This window comes from Schistocerca gregaria, chromosome 10, assembly GCF_023897955.1.
Source record: "Schistocerca gregaria isolate iqSchGreg1 chromosome 10, iqSchGreg1.2, whole genome shotgun sequence".
Classification (NCBI taxonomy): domain Eukaryota; kingdom Metazoa; phylum Arthropoda; class Insecta; order Orthoptera; family Acrididae; genus Schistocerca; species Schistocerca gregaria.
The window spans coordinates 86,451,254-86,471,919 of NC_064929.1; the positions used below are offsets into that span (position 1 = coordinate 86,451,254).

General features: G+C 52.0%; 1 protein-coding gene across 2 annotated transcripts in view; it reads right to left on the minus strand.

Annotated features, from left to right (window-relative positions):
• Window positions 1–20,666, minus strand: part of LOC126293703 (vacuolar protein sorting-associated protein 37A) — an 83,528-nt gene that overhangs the window by 31,443 nt on the left and 31,419 nt on the right. The gene's annotated exons all lie outside the window — the stretch shown is intronic.

Here is a 20,666-nt window from a genome sequence, read left to right on the forward strand (position 1 = left end):
TGCTGACAAATGATACCGCAGCAATAAAACTAAAATTGGAGTGTAGACATCAAAATTCGATTTTGTGCAAAGGTTTGGTACTCGGACCAACCCTGTTTTCGATGTACGTAAATATTTACTGAATACACTGAATGACTCTTCAAAAACTAACGTTTGTTGGCGATGCCGGTGTACCACATCTTCCTTTGTCATCAGCGTTGTCCTTGTTGCTGTGAGGCACCGTTATAGAGAAAAGGCATGTCATTCTTAGAGCATGATATATGAGATATGATAACCTTAAACCATTGACCACACACAACGGTCACGGTAGCACCTGATTCCAGAATAGCTGCAGTAGTTAGGATCTATGAACAACCCCCTGTTGACCAGGTCCCCAAAACTTAACTCGTAATGAGATCTCTTTGAAGCAAATTGTCATAATGATTGTCTATAAAGGCTTTGTACAACGAGAAGAAATGTTACAGTTTGTGGAATAATAACAGATACGACCAAACTGTCTTGTTTCTTCTGTTTTATTTAACATAACTTTGTTCACAGTTTTATTTCGCATTCACCACTCATTCACCGAAATCTTTTGATGAACAGATTTGGTTGCTTGACACCAACAGTCAATGATAATGATACAGTTTTTTTCCTTTTCATAAATTGAAGCCCGCTCTCAACGATACTGCGTCCCTTGTGAGATGCGTATAAATTTCTCCCGGTATTGACCGCCCTGTAGGTGCACTCAATTTAATGACCACACATCGCTATCTGCGAATCCGTGTAACTAAATGCTCATTTATTAGTCTGATTGTTTGATGTTGTTGTCGTTGTCTTCAGTCCTGAGACTGGTTTGATGCAGCTCTCCATGCTACTCTATCCTGTGCAAGCTTCTTCATCTCCCAGTACCTACTGCAACCTACATCCTTCTGAATCTGCTTAGTGTAGTCATCTCTTGGTCTCCCTCTACGATTTTTACCCTCCACGATGCCCTCCAATGCTAAATTTGTGATCCCTTGATGCCTCAGAACATGTCCTACCAACCGATCCCTTCTTCTGGTCAAGTTGTGCCACAAACTCCTATTCTCCCCAATCCTATTCAATACCTCCTCATTAGTTACGTGATCTATCCACCTTCAGCGTTCTTCTGTAGCACCACATTTCGAAAGCTTCTATTCTCTTCTTGTCCAAACTATTTATCGTCCATGTTTCACTTCCATACATGGCTACACTCCATACAAATACTTTCAGAAATGACTTCCTGACACTTAAATCTATACTCGATGTTAACAAATTTCACTTCTTCAGAAACGCTTTCCTTGCCATTGCCAGTCTACATTTTATATCCTCTCTACTTCGACCATCATCCGTTATTTTGCTCCCCAAATAGCAAAATTCCTACACTACTTCAAGTGTCATTTCCTAATCTAATTCCCTCAGCATCACCCGACTTAATTCGACTACATTCCATTATCCTCGTTTTGCTTTTGTTGATGTTCATCTTATATCCACTTTTCACGACACTATCCATTCCGTTCAACTGCTCTTCCAAGTCCTTTGATGTCTCTGACAGAATTACAATGTCATCGGTGAACCTCAATGTTTTTATTTCTTCTCCGCGGATTTTAATACCTACTCCAAATTTTTCTTTTGTTTCCTTCACTGCTTGCTCAATATACAGATTGAATAGCATCGGGGAGAGGCTACAACCCTGTCTTGCTCCCTTCCCAACAACTGCTTTCCTTTCATGCCCCTCAAGTCTTATGACTGCCATCTGGTTTCTGTACAAATTGTAAATAGCTTTTCGCTCCCTGTATTTTACCCCTGCCACCTTCAGAATTTGAAAGAGAGTATTCCAGTCAACATTGTCAAAAGCTTTCTCTAAGTCTACAAAAGCTAGAAACGTAGGTTTGCCCTTCCTTCATCTAGCTTCTAAGATAAGTCGCAGGGTCAGTATTGCGTAATGTGTTCCGATATTTCTACAGAATCCAAACTGATCTTCTCCGAGGTCGGCTTCTACTAGTTTTTCCATTCGCCTGTAAAGAATTCGTGTTAGTATTCTGCAGCTGTGGCTTATTAAACTGATAGTTCGGTAATTTTTACATCTGTCAACACATGCTTTCTTTGGGATTGGAATTATTATATTCTTCTTGAAGTCTGAGGGTATTTCGCCTGTCTCGTACATCTTGCTCACCGGATGGTAAGAGTTTTGTCAGGACTGGCTCTCCCAATGCTGTCAGTAGTTCCAATGGAATGTTGTCTACTCCGGGGGCCTTGTTTCGACTCAGGTCTTTCAGTGCTCTGTCAAACTCTTCACCCAGTATCGTATCTCACATTTAATGTTCATCTACATCCTCTTACATTTCCATAATATTGTCCTCAAGTACATCGCCCTGTATACTCCCACCTTTCTGCTTTTCCTTCTTTGCTTAGAACTGGGGTTTCCATCTGAGCTCTTGATATTCATACAAGTGGTTCTCTTTTCTCCAAAGGGCTCTTTAATTTTCCTGTAGGCAGTATCTATCTTACTCCTAGTGAGATAAGCCTCTACATCCTTACATTTGTCATCTAGCCATCCCTGCTTAGCCATTTTGGACTTCCTGTCGATCTCAATTTTGAGACGTCTGTATTATTCCTTTTTGCCTGCTTCATTTACTGCATTTTTATATTTTCTCCTTTCATGAATTAAATTCAATATTTCTTCTGTTACCCAAGGATTTCTACTAGCCCTCATCTTTTTACCTACTTGATCCTCTGCTGCCTTCACTACTTCATCCCTTAAAGCTACCCATTCTTCTTCTGCTGTATTTCTTTCCCCCATTCCTGTCAATTGCTCCCTTATGCTCTCCCTGAAACTCTGTACAACCACTGGTTCTTTTAGTTTATCCATGTCCCACCTCGTTAAATTCCCACCTTTCAGCAGTTTCTTCAGTTTTAATCTACAGGTCATAACCAATAGATTGTGGTCAGAGTCCACATCTGCCCCTGGAAATGTTTTACAATTTAAAACCTGGTTCCTAAATCTCTGTCTTACCATTATATAATCTATCTGAAACCTTTTAGTATCTCCAGGCTTTTTCCATGTATACAGCCTTCTTTTATGATTCTTGAACCAAGTGTTAGCTATGATTAAGTTGTGCTCTGTGCAAAATTCTACCAGGCGGCTTCCTATTTCATTCCTTTGCCCCAGTCCATATTCACCTACTACATTTCCGTCTCTCCATTTTCCTACTACCGAATTCCAGTCACCCATGACTATTAAATTTTCATCTCCCTTCACTATCTGAATAATTTATTTTATTTGATAATACATTTCTTCAATTTCTTCGTCATCTGCAGAGCTAGTTGGCATATAAACTTGTACTACTGTAGTAGGTGTGGGCTTCGTATCTATCTTGGCCACAATAATGCGTTCACTATGTTGTTTGTAGTAGCTTACACGCATTCCTATTTTCCTATTTATTATTAAACCTACTCCTGCTTTACCCCTATTTGATTTTGTGTTTATAACCCTGTAGTCACCTGACCAGAAGTCTTGTTCCTCCTGCCACTGAACTTCAATAATTCTCTCTATATCTGACTTTAACCTATCCATTTCCCTTTTTTAATTTTCTAACCTACCTGCCCGATTAAGGGGGGGACTATTTTACCTCCGGAATATTTTACCCAAGAGGACGCCATCATCATTTAATCATACGGTAAAGCTGCATGCCCTCGGGAAAAATTATGGCCGTAGTTTCCCCTTGCTTTCAGCCGTTCGCAGTACCAGCACAGCAAGGCCGTTTTGGTTATTGTTACAAGGCCAGATCAGTCAATCATCCAGACTGTTGCCCCTGCAACTACTGAAAAGGCTGCTGCCCCTCTTCAGGAACCACACGTTTGTCTGGCCTCTCAACAGGTACCCCTCTGTTGTGGTTGCACCTACGGTACGGCTATCTCTATCGCTGAGGCACGCAAGCCTCCCCACCAACGGCAATGTCCATGGTTCATGGGGATGTCTGATTGTATACCGTAGTTATTTAAATCTCACCCCTATATTTTTTCACTTTGGCACAATTAGCACTTCTTTACTTGTTTATTTCTAAGAGTAAACGGAAAAAAAATTACGCTGTTTCATCGGCTTTGTCGATATAAAGTAAAATACCTTAATATACCTAATTTTACCTCTTCTTATAGGATTGGCTACCTTACTCATTAATTTACTACATATTATTTGCAATATTATATATAAATACACAGACAGGACCGAAACATCGATCTCTCTACCGTAACCAATATAGGCAAATACACTATTCAAGTTCCGTTACATCTATCTTGACTCGTATTGTTACACAGGTATAGTGACAGAGGTCCCAATCTCATCTGTACCAGTCACAGAGAGGAAAATAATAGAACAGGCTAACAGCCAGTTCACAGCAAACAACTTAACTCTCAGTCTATCAGACAACTTTTATTATGCAGTGCCATAGAATATACATAAATATGAGTTACAGGTAGTAGAAGTAGACATGAATTGGCACACACTAAACTTAACTGTATGATTGAAATTGCTAGGCATTTATGGGGATAACAAACTAAGGTGGTACTAGCATGTGGATCAATTACTGAAATACATCACTGCTGCCAGCTCTGCACTGAAAAATCTCTTACTGTGTTCACATGTGGGCACAACTGGTGGTGGACTAGCAATTTTTTTCACTCGCTAGTGCCCTAAGGCAGCGTCTGTAACAACAGAGCTGAAGCATATAAGAGTATTTATTCTACAGAAGCTTTCAGTTAAGGATATTATGAAAAATTGATAACCAAACATCTCACAGTACCTTCTTCACAATCTCAGGATTTCTTAAACTTACATGCCAAAGCGTGAGTTCAATTTTACGCTACAGGGTACCAATCTATCCTTTTTGTAATATTTTCATCATTCGATCCTGGATTTTCGATTGTTTAATGTATCTAATCAGACAGACAACTGCTAATAAGATGTTAAGACCAACAGCTGTTCAGCTTGAGAAACTACGGAGCCGTGAAATGTCTCACACCGAAGACTTCGACGGGAGCTAGTAGGTATTAAAGCGTCAAACGAATCGGTCACACTGTTCAGCTGTGTGAGCCAAAATAATGTGATAAGAAAAAGCCTCAAATGTGCTAGTGACACGACATACACAATAACGACACATTTAAGTCGACTGTTATAACTGGCCCCGTCCCTCAACCCTGTGGTATCGTTAAACTGTTTAGTTGGGTACAACTGCAATTTTACTATATACAGTTGCAATTAATTGATAATTGATACAAAACAAAGTAATTAAATAAATAGTACCGACAGATACCTTGTTTGAAGACAGTGCTTGCATCTATAAAATAATTTAAATGCAGGTTTTGATTGTGTAATTTAGCTCACTGTTACTTAAAATTTTTATTTATTTGCATTTTTTGGAAACATATTAGTATTACTGTATTCACAAATACTCTCATTTGATACAGTCTATCAATACGAGTAAAATGGTATGTATACCGCAAATGTACATCTAATATAATTTGAACAGTGGGGATTATCAGAAAGCTTCTTCGTGCAAGATAGGAGTGAGAGGATAAAAGTGACGCCTGCCACTCCGACCACCGGTACGCCGTGCTGCTGCGACGGCAGAAACGCGGAGACAGAGTGGCAATCGGTTGAAGCACGCTTTGAACAGAGCAATTTGTACTTTCACTTAGTTATGTACCAATTTGTTACTGAATTTTTATAATTTGTACCAAACTGTAGCACGGGTCATACAGTGCAAATCAGGATATAGGTAGTAGTAGGATATACTGCTGCGGAGGAGTTCAGAGGTTGTGAAAGCCTGCCATTTGTCAATGTTAATATTTGGTTAATATAATAGAGGGAAACATTCCATGTGGGAAAATATATCTAAAAACAAAGATGATGTAACTTACCAAACGAAAGCATTGGTATGTCACACACACACACACACACACACACACACACACACACACACACACACACACAAAATTCAAGCTTTCGCAACCCAAGGTTGCTTCATCAGGAAAGAAGGAAGGAGAGGGAAAGACGAAAGGATGTGGGTTTTACTTTCGTCTTTCCCTCTCCTTCCCTCTTTCCTGATGAAGCAACCGTGGGTTGTGAAAGCTTGAATATTGTGTGTGTGTTTGTGTTTGTTAGTGCCTGTATCAACATACCAACGCTTTCGTTTGGCAAGTTACATCATCTTCGTTTTTTAATATTTGGTGAAAAACTGGAGACTGAATATTACCAGTGATGATGAGTCCGCAGCTCGTGGTCTCGCGGTAGCGTTCTCGCTTCCCGAGCACGGGGTCCCGGGTTCGATTCCCGGCGGGGTCAGGGATTTTTCACCTGCCTCGTGATGACTGGGTGTTTGTGTCGTCTTCATCATCATCGTCAATCATCCCCATTACGGTCGGAGGAAGGCAATGGCAAACCACCTCCACTAGGACCTTGCCTAGTATGGCGGCGCGGGTCTCCCGCGTCGCTCCCCTACGCTCGGTAAACGGAGTATGGGACTCATCATCATCATATTACCAGTGCTTTGTTTAAATACGCTTAACTCGCATTCGGACACTGCGGCACAGCACTGCAGGTGCTTGCGACAGTCTTACAGTAATTTGGCAAATCTCCCCGCTCTGGTCACAAAACCGAGAGACAGGATAACACTTCTGTCACAGCCTTAACAGATGTCAGTGCGGAAATCGGGAAATACTGTGGGGTAGGGAGAGTGGGGTAGGGAGAGTGGGGTAGGGAGAGTGGGGTAGGGAGAGTGGGGTAGGGAGAGTGGGGTAGGGAGAGTTGGGTAGGGAGAGTGGGGGAGGGAGAGTGGGGGAGGGAGAGTGGGGGAGGGAGAGTGGGGAGGGAGAGTGGGGAGGGAGAGTGGGGAGGGAGAGTGGGGAGGGAGAGTGGGGAGGGAGAGTGGGGAGGGAGAGTGGGGAGGGAGAGTGGGGAGGGAGAGTGGGGAGGGAGAGTGGGGAGGGAGAGTGGGGAGGGAGAGTGGGGAGGGAGAGTGGGGAGGGAGAGTGGGGAGGGAGAGTGGGGAGGGAGAGTGGGGAGGGAGAGGGGGAGGGGGTGGGGGGAGGGGGAGGGGTAGCGAGAGAGTGGTTACAGCTTAGCTTGCAGATGACATGACTGATTTCACAGGTAGCCTTGCCTCTCATAGGATAGGTGATGTTAGTGACCAAACTGGAGTAGGTGGTGGTGATGGGGATAGGGAGGTAGGAGGGGGTGGGAGGGCGGAAGATGTGTAGGACAGGTCTTGTGTGTAAACCCTGGTAGAGCATTTGACACAATTGCTCCAGTCCTGGGTGGTACTGAGTCTAAAGGGAAATGCTGTTCTGCTGCCGGATGGTGGGACTTCTGGATTCACACCAGCTTTCGAGCACCATTTCTTTTTCTACCAAAAGTACACCCATTCACAAACACCCAAACAAATACTCCCATGGTCGTGACAAGACTTGTTATAGACAATCGATTATTGAAAGCAGTTGCCTGAGCTGATGGAGGTGGGGATGGGCTAGGGAAGGATGCAAAGAGGGAATGCTAACAAAGAGGCAGATCTGTGGAAAGATGGCTCCAAGGCCACATAACGTAACAAGGAGTACAGAAGGCAGGGCAAAAATAGATGTAGGAAAAGGGAAATGGAGAGTGTAAAGTGACTTCCTCCTCTAGTATTACTTCCCCTCAACAGAAGTAGTCGATACCACAACTAATTTTCGACCCTTGAATGGGTCAATATTATCTCAGTTGTGTTTCTAAAAAAAATGTCAAATGTCATATCGTTTTGTACACGATATTTCAAGCTAAAAGCTATAAAAATAAATTACTTTATTTTCGTTGTTACAATCAATATCTACTAGCTCTGCACTAACAATTTTTTTACAGAAACATTTGAAATTGCATTTATTTGGCACACCTAAAAATCTCTATTATTAATTACATAATTTTATATTGCTTATTATGTTTATTTCTAGATTCATTTATAAATTACTGGAAACTCATTTGTCAAGAAAGATTGTAAACCCTTTTTTGGAATATTCTTATTACTGCGGAGTAAAGTAGTAGTGGGCACGCCTCTGATGTGACTGGCTGTGTTTTTGTATTTTGGAAGAACAATGTAATTTCTGCTTTGTTAGTGTCAAAATTCAAGAGAGAGTGTGATATAGAAAAATGTGTGAGAATAAATTATTGTGAAAACAAAAAAGTTGCACAGGCATTCTTCAAAGTTAATTATGTCAATTGGAACCATGAGAGCTTAAAAATTTCAGCTTCACGAATCAGGCCCTAGACATGAAGAACTGGAACCAACTACGAGAAAAAGAGGTACTTTTGAAAAGAAGAGAGTTCACCATTGGAAACGGTAGTACAATGACAATTTTTTTGTGAAGGGTAGACTACAGGAGCATAGAGGCAGAGAGAGAGAGAGAGAGAGAGAGAGTGAGGGAGGGAGAGAAGGGTGAGGGAGGAAGGGAGGGAGGGAGGGAGGGAGGGAGAGAAGGGTGAGGGAGGAAGGGAGGGAGGGAGGGAGGGAGAGAAGGGTGAGGGAGGAAGGGAGGGAGGGAGGGAGGGAGAGAAGGGTGAGGGAGGAAGGGAGGGAGGGAGGGAGAGAAGGGTGAGGGAGGAAGGGAGGGAGGGAGGGACAGAAGGGTGAGGGAGGGAGGGACAGAAGGGTGAGGGAGGGAGGGACAGAAGGGTGAGGGAGGGAGGGACAGAAGGGTGATGGAGGGAGGAAAAGAGGGGTGGGTGAGGGAGGGAGGGAGGGGTGAGGGAGGGAGAGAGGGGTGAGGGAAAGTGGGGGGAGGGAGGGGGGGGAGAGAGGGGTGAGGGAGAGTGGGGGGAGGGAGGGAGGGAGAGAGGGGTGAGGGAGGGAGGGAGAGAGGGGTGAGGGAGGGAGGGAAAGAGGGTGAGGGAGGGAGGGAAAGAGGGGGAGGGAGGGAAGGAGGGAAAGAGGGGGAGGGAGGCAGTGAGGGGGGAGGGAGGGAGAGAGGGGGAGGGAGGGAGAGACGGGGAGGGAGGGAGAGAGGGGGGAGGGAGGGAGAGAGGGGGGAGGGAGGGAGAGAGGGGGGAGGGAGGGAGAGAGGGGGGAGGGAGGGAGAGAGGGGGGAGGGAGGGAGAGAGGGGGGAGGGAGGGAGAGAGGGGGGAGGGAGGGAGAGAGGGGGGAGGGAGGGAGAGAGGGGGGAGGGAGGGAGAGAGGGGGGAGGGAGGGAGAGAGGGGGGAGGGAGGGAGAGAGGGGGGAGGGAGGGAGAGAGGGGGGAGGGAGGGAGAGAGGGGGGAGGGAGGGAGAGAGGGGGGAGGGAGGGAGAGAGGGGGGAGGGAGGGAGAGAGGGGGGAGGGAGGGAGAGGTGGGTTGCGCGGGGGAGGGAGGGTGGAATTGGCGGAGGGAGAGGGGGGTGGGGTTGGGAGAGAGAGTGTGGGGGTGGGAGAGAGAGTGTGGGGGTGGGAGAGAGAGTGTGGGGGTGGGAGAGAGAGTGTGGGGGTGGGAGAGAGGGAGTGGGGGTGGGTGTGGGGGTGGGTGTGGTGGTGGGAGAGGGAGGTGGGGGTGGAGGTGGGAGAGAGGGGTCGGGGGTGGGAGAGATGGTGTGGGGGTGGGAGACATGGGGTGGGGGTGGGAGAGAAGGGGTGCGGGTGGGATAGATGGGGTGGGTGTGGGAGAGATCGGGTGGTGTTGAGAGAGATGGGTGGGGGTTGGGAGAGATGGGGTGGGGGTGGGAGAGACGGGGTGGGGGTAGGAGAGACGGGGTGGGGTGGGAGAGACGGGGTGGGGTGGGAGAGACGGGGTGGGGTGGGAGAGACGGGGTGGGGGTTGGGAGAGACGGGGTGGGTGTGGGGGAGACGGGGTGGGGGTGGGGGAGACGGGGTGGGGGTGGGACAGACGGGGTGGGGGTGGGACAGACGGGGTGGGGGTGGGACAGACGGGGTGGGGGTGGGACAGACGGGGTGGGGGTGGGACAGACGGGGTGGGGGTGGGACGGACGGGGTGGGGGTGGGACGGACGGGGTGGGGGTGGGAGGGACGGGGTGGGGGTGGGAGGGACGGGGTGGGGGTGGGAGAGACGGGGTGGGGGTGGGAGAGACGGGGTGGGGTGGGAGAGACGGGGTGGGGTGGGAGAGACGGGGTGGGGTGGGAGAGACGGGGTGGGGTGGGAGAGACGGGGTGGGGTGGGAGAGACGGGGTGGGGTGGGAGAGACGGGGTGGGGTGGGAGAGACGGGGTGGGGTGGGAGAGACGGGGTGGGGTGGGAGAGACGGGGTGGGGTGGGAGAGACGGGGTGGGGTGGGAGAGACGGGGTGGGGTGGGAGAGACGGGGTGGGGTGGGAGAGACGGGGTGGGGTGGGAGAGACGGGGTGGGGTGGGAGAGACGGGGTGGGGTGGGAGAGACGGGGTGGGGTGGGAGAGACGGGGTGGGGTGGGAGAGACGGGGTGGGGTGGGAGAGACGGGGTGGGGTGGGAGAGACGGGGTGGGGTGGGAGAGACGGGGTGGGGTGGGAGAGACGGGGTGGGGGTGGGAGAGACGGGGTGGGGGTGGGAGAGACGGGGTGGGGGTGGGAGAGACGGGGTGGGGGTGGGAGAGACGGGGTGGGGGTGGGAGAGACGGGGTGGGGGTGGGAGAGACGGGGTGGGGGTGGGGGAGACGGGGTGGGGGTGGGAGAGACGGGGTGGGGGTGGGAGAGACGGGGTGGGGGTGGGAGAGACGGGGTGGGGGTGGGAGAGACGGGGTGGGGGTGGGAGAGACGGGGTGGGGGTGGGAGAGACGGGGTGGGGGTGGGAGAGACGGGGTGGGGGTGGGAGAGACGGGGTGGGGGTGGGAGAGATGGGGTGGGGGTGGGAGAGATGGGGTGGGGGTGGGAGAGATGGGGTGGGGGTGGGAGAGATGGGGTGGGGGTGGGAGAGATGGGGTGGGGGTGGGAGAGTTGGGGTGGAGGTGGGGGTGGGAGAGTTGGGGTGGAGGTGGGGGTGGGAGAGTTGGGGTGGAGGTGGGGGTGGGAGAGTTGGGGTGGAGGTGGGGGTGGGAGACAGGCTGTGGGGGCGGGAGACAGGCTGTGGGGGCGGGAGACAGGCTGTGGGGGCGGGAGACAGGCTGTGGGGGCGGGAGACAGGCTGTGGGGGCGGGAGACAGGCTGTGGGGGCGGGAGACAGGCTGTGGGGGCGGGAGACAGGCTGTGGGGGCGGGAGACAGGCTGTGGGGGCGGGAGACAGGCTGTGGGGGCGGGAGACAGGCTGTGGGGGCGGGAGACAGGCTGTGGGGGCGGGAGACAGGCTGTGGGGGCGGGAGACAGGCTGTGGGGGCGGGAGACAGGCTGTGGGGGCGGGAGACAGGCTGTGGGGGCGGGAGACAGGCTGTGGGGGCGGGAGACAGGCTGTGGGGGCGGGAGACAGGCTGTGGGGGCGGGAGACAGGCTGTGGGGGCGGGAGACAGGCTGTGGGGGCGGGAGACAGGCTGTGGGGGCGGGAGACAGGCTGTGGGGGCGGGAGACAGGCTGTGGGGGCGGGAGACAGGCTGTGGGGGCGGGAGACAGGCTGTGGGGGCGGGAGACAGGCTGTGGGGGGCGGGAGACAGGCTGTGGGGGGCGGGAGACAGGCTGTGGGGGGCGGGAGACAGGCTGTGGGGGGCGGGAGACAGGCTGTGGGGGGCGGGAGACAGGCTGTGGGGGGCGGGAGACAGGCTGTGGGGGGCGGGAGACAGGCTGTGGGGGGCGGGAGACAGGCTGTGGGGGGCGGGAGACAGGCTGTGGGGGGCGGGAGACAGGCTGTGGGGGGCGGGAGACAGGCTGTGGGGGGCGGGAGACAGGCTGTGGGGGGCGGGAGACAGGCTGTGGGGGGCGGGAGACAGGCTGTGGGGGGCGGGAGACAGGCTGTGGGGGGCGGGAGACAGGCTGTGGGGGGCGGGAGACAGGCTGTGGGGGGCGGGAGACAGGCTGTGGGGGGCGGGAGACAGGCTGTGGGGGGCGGGAGACAGGCTGTGGGGGGCGGGAGACAGGCTGTGGGGGGCGGGAGACAGGCTGTGGGGGGCGGGAGACAGGCTGTGGGGGGCGGGAGACAGGCTGTGGGGGGCGGGAGACAGGCTGTGGGGGGCGGGAGACAGGCTGTGGGGGGCGGGAGACAGGCTGTGGGGGGCGGGAGACAGGCTGTGGGGGGCGGGAGACAGGCTGTGGGGGCGGGAGACAGGCTGTGGGGGCGGGAGACAGGCTGTGGGGGCGGGAGACAGGCTGTGGGGGCGGGAGACAGGCTGTGGGGGCGGGAGACAGGTTGTGGGGGCGGGAGACAGGTTGTGGGGGCGGGAGACAGGTTGTGGGGGCGGGAGACAGGTTGTGGGGGCGGGAGACAGGTTGTGGGGGCGGGAGACAGGTTGTGGGGGCGGGAGACAGGCTGTGGGGGCGGGAGACAGGCTGTGGGGGCGGGAGACAGGCTGTGGGGGCGGGAGACAGGTTGTGGGGGCGGGAGACAGGTTGTGGGGGCGGGAGACAGGTTGTGGGGGCGGGAGACAGGTGGTAAGGGAGGGTGTGGGGGAGGGGGAGAGGTGGTAAGGGAGGGTGTGGGGGAGGGGGAGAGGTGGTAAGGGAGGGTGTGGGGAAGAGAGAGAGAGGTGGTAAGGGAGGGTATGGGGAAGAGAGAGAGAGGTGGTAAGGGAGTGAGAGAGGGTGTAGGGCAGGGGGATAGGGGGGTAGGGGAGTGAGAGAGGGCGTAGGGCGGGGGGATAGGGGGTAGGGGAGTGAGAGAGGGCGTAGGGCGGGGGGATAGGGGGTGGGGGAGAGAGAGGCGGGGGAGGGGTAAGGGAAGTGCGCTGGGGGAAGGAGGGGTGGAGGAGAGGTGGTGGGGGAGAGGTGGTGGCAGAGAGGTGGTGGCAGAGAGGTGGTGGCAGAGAGGTGGTGGCAGAGAGGTGGTGGCAGAGAGGTGGTGGCAGAGAGGTGGTGGCAGAGAGGTGGTGGCAGAGAGGTGGTGGCAGAGAGGTGGTGGCAGAGAGGTGGTGGCAGAGAGGTGGTGGCAGAGAGGTGGTGGCAGAGAGGTGGTGGCAGAGAGGTGGTGGCAGAGAGGTGGTGGCAGAGAGGTGGTGGCAGAGAGGTGGTGGCAGAGAGGTGGTGGCAGAGAGGTGGTGGCAGAGAGGTGGTGGCAGAGAGGTGGTGGCAGAGAGGTGGTGGCAGAGAGGTGGTGGCAGAGAGGTGGTGGCAGAGAGGTGGTGGCAGAGAGGTGGTGGCAGAGAGGTGGTGGCAGAGAGGTGGTGGCAGAGAGGTGGTGGCAGAGAGGTGGTGGCAGAGAGGTGGTGGCAGAGAGGTGGTGGCAGAGAGGTGGTGGCAGAGAGGTGGTGGCAGAGAGGTGGTGGCAGAGAGGTGGTGGCAGAGAGGTGGTGGCAGAGAGGTGGTGGCAGAGAGGTGGTGGCAGAGAGGTGGTGGCAGAGAGGTGGTGGCAGAGAGGTGGTGGCAGAGAGGTGGTGGCAGAGAGGTGGTGGCAGAGAGGTGGTGGCAGAGAGGTGGTGGCAGAGAGGTGGTGGCAGAGAGGTGGTGGCAGAGAGGTGGTGGCAGAGAGGTGGTGGCAGAGAGGTGGTGGCAGAGAGGTGGTGGCAGAGAGGTGGTGGCAGAGAGGTGGTGGCAGAGAGGTGGTGGCAGAGAGGTGGTGGCAGAGAGGTGGTGGCAGAGAGGTGGTGGCAGAGAGGTGGTGGCAGAGAGGTGGTGGCAGAGAGGTGGTGGCAGAGAGGTGGTGGCAGAGAGGTGGTGGCAGAGAGGTGGTGGCAGAGAGGTGGTGGCAGAGAGGTGGTGGCAGAGAGGTGGTGGCAGAGAGGTGGTGGCAGAGAGGTGGTGGCAGAGAGGTGGTGGCAGAGAGGTGGTGGCAGAGAGGTGGTGGCAGAGAGGTGGTGGCAGAGAGGTGGTGGCAGAGAGGTGGTGGCAGAGAGGTGGTGGCAGAGAGGTGGTGGCAGAGAGGTGGTGGCAGAGAGGTGGTGGCAGAGAGGTGGTGGCAGAGAGGTGGTGGCAGAGAGGTGGTGGCAGAGAGGTGGTGGCAGAGAGGTGGTGGCAGAGAGGTGGTGGCAGAGAGGTGGTGGCAGAGAGGTGGTGGCAGAGAGGTGGTGGCAGAGAGGTGGTGGCAGAGAGGTGGTGGCAGAGAGGTGGTGGCAGAGAGGTGGTGGCAGAGAGGTGGTGAGAGAGAGGTGGTGAGAGAGAGGTGGTGAGAGAGAGGTGGTGAGAGAGAGGTGGTGAGAGAGAGGTGGTGAGAGAGAGGTGGTGAGAGAGAGGTGGTGAGAGAGAGGTGGTGAGAGAGGGGGAGGGGGAGAGGGTGAGAGGGGGTAGGATGATGGAGAGAGGGAGAGGGAGGATGGAGGGAGAGAGAATGGGGAGAGATGGAGAGGGTGAGTGGCGAGGGAGGGAGGATGGGGGCGGAGGGAGAGAGGGGGTGGGGAGAGAGGGGGTGGGGGTGGGAGAGATGGGGTGGGGGTGGGAGAGATGGGGTGGGGGTGGGAGAGATGGGGCGGGCGTGGGAGAGATGGGGCGGGGGTGGGAGAGATGGGGTGGGGTGGGAGAGATGGGGTGGGGTGGGAGAGATGGGGTGCTGTGGGAGAGATGGGGTGGGGTGGGAGAGATGGGGTGGGGTGGGAGAGATGGGGTGGGGTGGGAGAGATGGGGTGGGGTGGGGTGGGAGAGATGGGGTGGGGTGGGGTGGGAGAGATGGGGTGGGGTGGGGTGGGAGAGATGGGGTAGGGTGGGGTGGGAGAGATGGGGTGGGGTGGGGTGGGAGAGATGGGGTGGGGTGGGGTGGGAGAGATGGGGTGGGGTGGGGTGGGAGAGATGGGGTGGGGTGGGAGAGATGGGGTGGGGTGGGGTGGGAGAGATGGGATGGGGGTGGGGGTGGGAGAGATGGGGGTGGGGGTGGGAGAGATGGGGTGGGGTGGGAGAGATGGGGTGGGGGTGGGATAGATGGGGTGGGGTGGGGGTGGGAGAGATGGGGTGGGGGTGGGGTGGGAGAGATGGGGTGGGGGTGGGGGTGGGAGACATGGGGTGGGGGTGGGAGAGGGAGTGAGAGAATGCTCACATGAGGAAGAGGGCGACTGAATGGAAGAGAGGGGGAAAAGGCAAGCAGATTAGCAGAGCTTTAGGCCAAGGAGATTGCAAGCGCACAGGATGTATTGGAGAGAATTCTCATCTCTGTAGTTCAGAGAAAATTTGCTGGAAGGGAGTATCGTAATGGCCTGCTTAATAAAGCAGCTACTGAAGTCATTTATGTTACGGTGTGCAGCATGCTGAGCAACAAGGCGACCCGCCTCTTTGTCTGCCACAATTTTCAATGGTCATTCGTGCAGATAGACAACGTGTAGGCTGTCATGCCCACATAGAATGCAGCACAGTGGTTACAGCTTAATTTGCTGATCACGTGACTGGTTTCACAGGTAGCCCTGCCTTTGATAGGGTAGATGATACCTGTGATCAGACTGGAGTGGTGTGGTGGTGGTGGGAGGATGTACAGGATACATCTTGCATCTGGGTCTAACACAGGGATATGAGCCATGAGGCAAGAGGATAGGATCTGGGGTTGTGTATGGATGGACAAGGATATTGCATGGGTTCGGTAGGCAGCAGAATACCTCTTGAGAGGGGTGGGAAGGATTTCAGGGCACGATGAGAGGTAGTCGAAACCCTGGTGGAGAATGTGATTCAGATGCTCCAGTCCTGGATGGTACTCAGTCAGAAGGGGAATGTTGTTCTGTGGCCGGACACTGGTACTATGGGAGCTGGTGGGAGACAGGAGAGGTAAGGCATGGGAGATTGTTTCTGTACAAGGTTGTGAGGGTAATTACAGCCTGTGTAGGCTATAGTGAGACCCCGGGTATATTTTGAGAGGAACTGCTAATCATTACACATGTGATGGCCACAGATCGCTAGGTTGTATGGAAGGGAATTCTTGATACACAATGGGTGGCAGCTGTTGAAGTGGTGGTATTGCTGCTGGTTGGTAGGTTTGATACGGATGGAGATACTGATGTAGCCATCTTTGAGGAGCAGGTCAACGTCGAGGATGGCGGCTTGTTCGGTTGAGGAGAACCAGATGAAGTGAATGGGGGAGAAGGCGTTGAGGAGCTGGAGGAATGTGGATAGGATATCCTCACTTTCGATCTAAATAATCGTGAAGTTGTCATCGATGAATCTGAACCAGTTGCGAGGTGGGGGGGGTGGGGGGGGGGGCTGGAATTCTCAGTGGTTAGGAAGGATTCCTCTAGATAGCCCATCAATAGGTTGACATTGGAAGATGCCATATGGGTGTGCTTTGCCATACCCCGACTATTTGTAGGTGATGCCATGAAAGGAGGAGTAATTTGGATGCGGTAATAGTTGGACACGGTAACCAGAAAGGAGGCTGCAGTTTTGGACTCTGTCGGACATTGGGATAGGTAGTGTTCAACAGTGGCAAGGGCACGGCCATCAGTGATGTTAGTGTAAAGGAAGTGGCATCAATAGTGACGAGCAGAGCACCGTGTGGTACAGAAACAGGAACTGTCGAGAGTTGGTGGAGGAAATAGTATCTTTTATACAGGAGGGTATGTTGGGGATAATAGGCTGAAGGTGTTGGCCTATGAAGGCAGACATTCTTATCAGTGAGGGCACAGTAACCGGCCACAATGGAGCAATCCTGGGTAGTTGAGTTTATGGAGTATAGGAAGCACATAGAAGGTACGAGTGTGGGAAACGGTAGCGTTCAGAAGAGAGTTACACCCCAGTGAAAGGGGCTGGGATGGGCCTAAGGAGATCCTGCTGGATTTCTGGGATGGGGCCACTGTGGCAGTATACGTACATGGAGAAATCTGAAAGCTGATGGAGTCCTTCTGCCAGGTAATCCTTGCAGTTCAAGGCCACAGTGGTGGAGCCTTTGTCAGCAGGTAGGATTATGTAGTTGGGTTCACGTTTTAGGTGGTGGATTGCAGATCTATCTGCACATGTAAGGTTAACTTGCTTGTTGAGGGTTTGGGAAATGATGAAGAGCCAAGGTTAGAGGTTAAGAAAATCTGCAAAGTTAACTGGGGCCGATTTGAGGCCAGTGGTGGTAAATCACGGGTGGATAGAGGAGTGAACTGAGTAAGGCAGGGTTGAATCTTACCAATCAGACTCGACCAAAGACCAATGTGGAATCCTTTTTGGCACCGACCCTACCGATCAGACTCGACCGAGAACCCACTGTGAGCTCTGCCTTCACTCCTCTATCCGACCTTAATCCATCCTCACTGGCCCCGTATCACCCTTCGTTAACATTCCTGAATTTCAAAACCGCTGCGGTTTTAAACCGCAAGGTTCACGTGACAGAAGGACTCCACCAGCTGTCAGATTCGCCCATGTACAAATCTGCTACTGCGACTCCATTCCAGAATTCAGTAGGATCTCCAGTCTCTCTACAAATCCTTAGGTCCATCCCTGAAACTTTCCGCAGAGTCGATCTTTCACCTCACCCCTACCACTTCCACTCTTACCTGCTACACGCTTCTTAAAAGCCCATAAACTCTACCACCCGGGGCAGCCCATTGTGGGCAGTTGCTGAGACAAATCTCTGCTCTTGTAGACCAACACCTTCAGTCTATTACCCGCAACCTACCCTCCTATATAAAAGATAACAATCATTTCCTCCTACGACTTTCCAGAGTCCCTGTTACTTTACTGTACTGTCCCTGCTTGTCACCACTGATGACACCTCTCTTTACGCTAATGTCACCGATGCCCACAGCCTTGCTGCTATTGAACAGTTCCTTTCCCAATGGCCGACCTATTCCAGACCTACAACCTCCTTTCTGGTCACCGTGACCAATTATATCCTCACCCACAATTACCTCTCTTTTGTAGGCATCACCTACAAACAAATTTATGGTACAGCTATGGGAATCCACATGGCATCATCCTGTTGTTGTGGTCTTCAGTCCTGAGACTGGTTTGATGCAACTCTCCATGCTATTCTATCCTGTGCAAGCTGCTTCATTTCCCAGTACCTACTGCAACCTACATCCTTCTGAATCTGCTTAGTGCATTCATCTCTTGGACTCCCTCTACGATTTTTACCCTCCACGCTGCCCTCCAATACTAAATTGGTGATCTCTTGATGTCTCAGAACATGTCCTACCAACCGATCCCTTCTTCTAGTCAAGTTGTGCCACAAACTCCTCTTCTCCCCAATTCTAGTTAATACCTCCTCATTAGTTGTGTGATCTACCCATCTAATCTTGACCATTCTTCTCTAGCATCACATTTCTAAAGCTTCTATTCTCTTCTTGTCCAAACTATTTATCCATACATGGCTACACTCCATACCAATACTTTCAGAAACGACTTCCTGACATTTAAATCTATACTCGATGTTAACAAATTTCTCTTCTTCAGAAACACTTCCCTTGCCATTGCCAGTCTACATTTTATATCCTCTCTACTTCGACCATCATCAGTTATTTTGCTCCCCAAATAGCAAAACTCCTACACTACTTCAAGTGTCATATTCTAATCTAATTCCCTCAGCATCACCCAACTTAATTCGACTACATTCCATTATCCTCGTTTTGCTTTTGTTGATGTTCATCTTATATCCTCCTTTCAAGACACTGTCCATTCCGTTCAACTGCTCTTCCAAGTCCTTTGCTGTCTCTGACAGAAATACAATGTCATCGGCGAACCTCAAAGTTTTTACTTCTTCTCCATTAATTTTAATACCTACTCCAAATTTTTCTTTTGTTTCCTTTACTGCTTGCTCAATATACAGATTGAATAACATCGGAGAGAGGCTACAACCCTGTCTCACTTCCTTCCCAACCACTGCTTCCCTTTCATGCCCCTCGACTCTTATAACTGCCACTACTTTCTGTACAAATTGTAAATAGCCTTTCGCTCCCTGTATTTTACCCCTGCCACCTTCAGAATTTGAAAGAGAGTATTCCAATCAACATTGTCAAAAGCTTTCTCTAAGTCTACAAATGATAGAGGTTTGCCTTTCCTTAATCTTTCTTCTAAGATAAGTCATAGGGTCAGTATTGCCTCACGTGTTTCAACATTTCTACAGAATCCAAATTGATCTTCTCAGAGGTCAGCTTATACCAGTTTTTCCATTCGTCTGTAAAGAATTCACGTTAGCATTTTGCAGCCGTGACTTATCAAACTGATAGTTCGGTCATTTTCACATCTGTCAACACCTGCTTTCTTTGGGATTGGAATTATTATATTCTTCTTGAAGTCTGAGGGTATTTCACCTGTCTCACACATCTTGCTCACCAGATGGTAGAGTTTTGTCAGGACTGGCTCTCCCAAGGCCGTCAGTAGTTCTAATGGAATGTTGTCTACTCTCGGGGCCTTGTTTAGACTAAGGTCTTCCAGTGCTCTGTCAAACTCTTCACGCAGTATCGTATCTCCCATTTCATCTTCATCTACATCCTCTTCCATTTCCATAATATTGTCCTCATGTACATCGCCCTTGTATAGACCATCATGCTGTGCCAACCCATTCATGAGGCATTAAGAGGAATCCTTCCTAACAACCCAGCATCCTTAACCCCTCATCTGGTTCAGATTCACTGGTGAAGTCTTCTGGATTGAGGGTGAGTACACCCTATCCCTGTTCCTCCATAACCTCAACACCTTTTCGCTCATTTACTTCATCTGGTTCTCCTCAACCGAGCAAGCCATCTTCTTTGATGTTGATCTCCTCATCCTCATGAGTACCTCTATCCATACCAAACCTACCAATACAACCACTTCAATAGCTACCACACATTCCAAACCAAGAAATCCCTTCTGTACTGCATAGCCAGCTGTGGCCATCATACCTGCAGTGACAAGCAGTCCCACTCCAAATATACGAAGGGTCTCAGTGAGCCCTTCACAGACTGTAATTACCCTCACAACCTTGTACATACACAGAACACCCATGCCTTATCTCTACAGTCACTCACCACCTGTGAATTCCCACCGCCCAGCCAAAGAGGACTGTTCCCATCGCTACTCAGTACCAGCCACGACTGGAGCAACTGAATCTCTTCCTCTGCCAGCATTTCGACTACCTCTTCTTTTGCCTTGAAATGAGGAATGTCCTACCACTAGCCTTCCCACCCTTTCCACAGTGGTATTCTGCCACACACCGAACCTCCACAATATCCTTGACCATCCCCAGACAATGCTGGCTCCCTTTCTCATGCCTCATGGCTCATATCCCTACATGCAAGACCTGTCCTATACATCCTCCCACCACCACCACCACCACCACCACTAGCTACTCCAGTCCAGTACAAGCATCATTTATCCTACTAAAGGCAGAGCTACCAGTGAAGTGATCTACAAGCTAAGTTGCAACCACTGTACTGCATTCTACACGGGCACGACAACTGACAAGCTGGCTATCTGCATGAATGGTCACTGACAACTGCCAAAAAACACCTGCACCATCCAGCAGCTAAGTACACTGCTCAAGAAACATTTTTCACTTCACACTTCACAGCCTGTGCCATCTGGACGCTTAATACTAAAACCAGTTTTTCTGAACTGTGCAGCTGGGAACTATACTTCCAATATATCCTACGTTCCCGTAACCCACCTGTCCTCAACCTTTGTCAGAGACTGTCGTTTCCCTGTTCCCAGTCCAGCACTACACAGCCTTTCTGTCCCACCGATGCACCCACTGTCTTTTTGGTGCTCTCTTCTTCTGATGACCCCCCCCCCC